The following is a 5,110-nucleotide window of genomic DNA, read 5'->3' on the forward strand; positions in this document are numbered from 1 at the left end:
TCAGACGACGGCATATATTCCTTCTTTAAGGGGGAGATAAAAGCTTAAGTAATAGTTTGGAGGATTCCTCAACTAAGGGGGAGAAATAGCAGGGAGGAAGAAAAAGATCCTACATATGTACACTACACCACACCATTGTTGTTTGTAACTACGGATCCTATTGTATGGGAGAGGTGGTAAACACAAGGTGATTTTCTAGTATGGGAAGAAGCTGTTTTCAAATGGGGAGTACCATTGGTTTTTATCTGCGAATCCTGTTGTACGGGAGAGGTGGTAAACGAAGGTGATCTTCTTTAATCAGTTGATTCTCATAGGGGGACAAGCAAGACAGATATGCGATTCTTAAAAGGAAATGTGGTTGTACAAAAGAAGATGAAACTACTTGAAGATATGTTCAGTCTAGAGGAACATCTATTTGGAATCTGGAAAAGGTTAAATGTCATCCAGAACTTTGCTGCTATTTACTTTGCATTTCTGTTTATATCTTTTTCTTATTTGTTAGTTGAGTTATCCTCTAGGTATTTGTGTGTTATTGTCTAACAAACAAATAGGGGGAGATTGTAAGGCATATGCCATAGCCTATTTGTACATTCGAGGATTTAACTTAACTCAAATAAGAATGTAATAAGTAAATAGTGGATCTACCATCAAAGAGATCTCGCAAAGTAATATCTGTCAAAGGATTCAGAAACAAGGTTCATCTACAGACTTGAGGAATTAATTCACTGGAAGAAGTTCAAGAAATTGATCATGCCTCAGTGATATAAATCAAGATTGTGAATTTAATCAAGTGACAGAGATCTCGTCAGGGTATCAGATAATTACAAGGATTTAATCTGAAGAAAATCAAGTATCAAAGTCAAGACATGAAGAAACGTCACGGAAGTTAGTCACTCATGAACCAGACAGTACATCGAGTGTCAACATTGAAGTGGTGGAATTGATTCATAATTTTCAGTGATTTTCAGAAGATTTGTAGAATAATGGTTGCTGCTCAAGATTAGTATTAATTCTCTATTAATTAATTAAGTCATATAATTTAATTAAGAAAATAAATTATATCTGCAAAGATTAATTTATTGATTAATTGAATTAATTGGTTAATTAATTCTGAATTAATATTATGCATTTTTCAGAAATGATTTTGAATTAATATTCAAGATTAAATCAGCAAGACAAATATTTGAACTGGTATGACAATTGGATTGGCATACCGAAAGTCTTTCCAAGCCTTTTTTTGATAGTCCTACCGAAAGTTACACTGGGAGGAGAATTGTCTTGCTAGTTCATTCTGATAGTCTTGCTAGTTCATTTGATAGTCCTACCGAAAGTCTTGCTAGCTGTTGGGATTGTCTTGCTGAGCTCAAGATTGTCTTGCCAGTTCATTACAGTTCTGTTGAATGAATTAAAAAGAAGAAAAGCAGCAGAAAACAATATACACAGAACACAAGTCAACAAACAAGAACTCGGCAGAAAAGAGAAGCAAAATATTTCATTTTTCATCTGCTAAATTAAAGATCACATTTCTAGTTTTTAAAGTTAAATCCAATCAACTAGAAATCATTCTCTTGTTCTTGTGTAACTATCTAGCAGATCAAAATCCCTAGAACTTAATCTCAAATTGCGTTTATCATTTGAATCTTTTTATTACAAAAATAGAAAAAGTTCATGTCAAATTTATTCTAGATTTGTGATAATTAATTTGAGATTAATTCCTTGTAATCGATACAGTTGTTGTAACACCTTTCAAGTTTAATAATATTCTTATTTAACTTGAATTTTGTTTCATATTTTTATTCCGCATTTAATTCGATTATTTGGTATTGTTTGTATTCAACCCCCCTTCTACAAACACATTGGGACCTAACAATTGGTATCAGAGCCTTCTGATTAACAAACAAATCAAGATCCTAGACTTTTGTGATTTTTCAACTCCTTGAATTTTTATTTATTCAAGAATTCATAATGACTTCACAAAAAGTTGGAACCGTTAAAATTCCACTATTTGATAAAGAAAATTATATCATGTGGAGGAAGAAGATGCTCTTGTTTTTACAAGTTGCAGATCCCAAATATCTGAACTTGTTAAAGAAGGGTCCAATAACTCCAATGGTTACTGAACCAGAGGTGATAGTAGATGATGTTGTGATTACCAAAGCTAGAACCTATCCAAAAAAGCCTGAGGATTTTTCTCCTGCTGAAAAAGAAGAAGCCTCCTTGGATGCCAGCCTTCAGTTAATTTTAGTTGATTCCCTCGATCCCTTGATGAACAGACATGTGATGAACTGTAAAAATTCGAAACACATCTGGGAAACTATTGAGGTGATTAATGAAGGTACAGAGGAAGTTAGGGAGAACAAGTTGGAGATCCTAACCTCTGAGTATCCAGGAGAAGGAATTACTGAAGTGTTTGAGAGGTACAATGCGTTGATTAACAACCTGAACATAAATGGGAAATATTATTCAATCAGGGAAGTCAACAAAAAGTTCCTTTTAACACTGCCAACTCATCTTGAACATAGAATCACTGCCATTAGAGAAGCTAGAGATCTGAGTGAGATTTCTTTGGATAGACTCTATGGTGTGTTAAAAACCTATGAGTTGGAGCAGATTCAACAAAAGGAAGTCTATGGGAAAGATAGAATGGTCAGCACATCTACTGCTCTTGTAGCTGAAGGTCAACAACAACAACAATCTCAACAGTCGGAGAGAATGGTACAATTTTCCAAGGCTGAGGAAAATGTGTTAGTAGCAGAATATGATCCTCCTACTACAAATCAATCCAGTGATGATTTTTATTCCTTGGAAGAGCTGGAGCAATTGGAAGATGAGTCAATGGCCCAAATTGTCAAGAGATTCTCCAATGTCAGATTCAAGAGAAATCCCAAGTTCATGTACAAGTCCAACTATAACAAATTCCAGAAAGGTGGATCTTCATCCTCTAACACCAGCAGTGGTGGATACAAAACAGGGATGGTTGATCGGAGCACCATTAGATGCTATAACTGTAATGATTTGGGACATTTTGCCACAGAATGTAGGAAGCCAAAGCAAGTAAGGAAGAACTCTTATGATTCAAATCAGAAGAGTAACTCTGAAAGGGCTTACCTGGCAAAGGGAAGAAGCTGGGATGATACTGATAGTGAAGATGAAGAAGATGAGAATCTTGCTCTTATGGCTATTGATGGAAAAGCTTCATCGTCAAGAAAAGAGGTAAAATTTACTGATGTTGAATTACTTTATCATCTAGGAGGTTCCTTAGATTGTGCTCGTCGTGATAATGAACTGTTAAGTCAGCAGATCAAAGACCTTGAGAAATAGGTCAATGAATTAAGACTTGTGCACATTAATCAAGACAAGTTAAAAGAACAAGTATCTTTTCTAGAGAATAGAGTTGACTGTTATAGAAAACTCGAAACTATTCTCAAAGACAAGATCACCGGCCTTGAGACTAAGGTTAGAGCCTACTTCAATTCTTGTTCGAAGGCTAAAGAGTTCTACAGTAAGCAAGCTGTTAATCAAACATCTGGAATAGGTTATGATTACAATGTTGCTATTGGAGAATTAGGCATAAACTCCCATCCTCATGTATGTGCTAAAGGGAGGGAAGTACCACATGTGCTTAAGGGTGTTGATGAACCCCTATATAAAGCATCAATTGCTGAACCATTTGATGCGACCTCTTCTGTTATTCAAGAAGAAATACATGCTGAAGATCATGCTAATGAGAAGGTTGTTTCCGAGTCAAGTATGTCGAAAGTTCCATTCAAAGTTGTGAAAGCAACTGAGACTAACTCAGACACACATGAGTTGGATAACAAAAATGTCATGTCTACCATGAATAAATTGCCTGCTGTTAATCACTCTCATAAAGCATGTGGAGTTGCTAATTGTATGTCTTGTGCTTTCAATTTGATGTACGCTTATTTTAATGGTAAGCATGTTTCTAATGATAAGACTACTCCTCGTCAGCATATGAATAATAAGAAGAATGATAAGTTTAAGACTGCTAGTCCTTCTAAGGCTAGAAAGGAGACATTTGTGCCTAAGCCTAAACAGAAATTTGTTAAGGCTATTTATAAGGTCAAATGTTCAGTCATTGAGAAAGTTGAGACCATGAAAATTAAAAATGTTGTTTTGCCTTACAAAGGACAATTCTACAAGTATGTCAGGCCCAACCAAGTTTGGGTTCCGAAGGTCTAATCCATTTGTAGTGCAGAGCATTAAACAGGTGGAACCGGTAGTGTGGATTCTTGACAGTGAATCATCAAGACATATGACCGGAGATAGAGCCCTGCTATCAAATGTGGTTGAGAAAGCTGGCCCCCTGGTTACCTTTGGAGATAACATCAAAGGTTTATCTGAGGGATATGGCTGTTTGCAAGTTGGATATGTTATCAGTGAAATTTTGTATATTGTGCTAGGTTATTATCAGGAAGCAGTATCTAACATATAGCACCAGTGACAAGACTTGAGAATATTACGACATATCAGGCACTTGATGCACATTACACTTGGAATTGGACTCTAGTAAGATGTGTACAAGTATACTCCTGGTTGGTGAGTCAAAAGAGGAAGTCAATGCACCTCAGTTCATGGACTTTGCAGTTGCAGATCTATTGGACTATGCAATCTCTTATTCACAATCTCACTTCATGTTGGTATGAACTAGTGTACTACTCAAGCAATCATCAAGGACATGGTTTGGCACTCTAACTGAAGTTATAATTTAATATGAACTAGTAGAGTCGTCATATTTATAACTCTCTTATCACTAGGCACAAACATATTGTTTTATATGTGCAGTGAGTTTTAGGAGTAAATCAAACTTCTTTCTGTATTAGTGATTTCTTATTTTATGTAAAATCCTTTGAAATCACTATTGTACATCATCTCTCTCAAAAGATTAAATGTATAATTTTCATTCATTATGGATCTTAAGTACATTTTATCTCTCTATATTGCCCTATGTTCTGTGATACAGGTTCAGTCTCCAATGGCTTTCTTTCATTGACAGTCATGAGGTTGAAAACCCACAACGTCTATCCCAGACTGTAAAGACAAATACAGAAACAGAACCAACCAACACTCTCTTACCACTAAAAGAGGT

The sequence above is a fragment of the Apium graveolens genome, chromosome 5 (genome assembly GCF_009905375.1).
Source record: "Apium graveolens cultivar Ventura chromosome 5, ASM990537v1, whole genome shotgun sequence".
In the NCBI taxonomy this organism is placed as follows: domain Eukaryota; kingdom Viridiplantae; phylum Streptophyta; class Magnoliopsida; order Apiales; family Apiaceae; genus Apium; species Apium graveolens.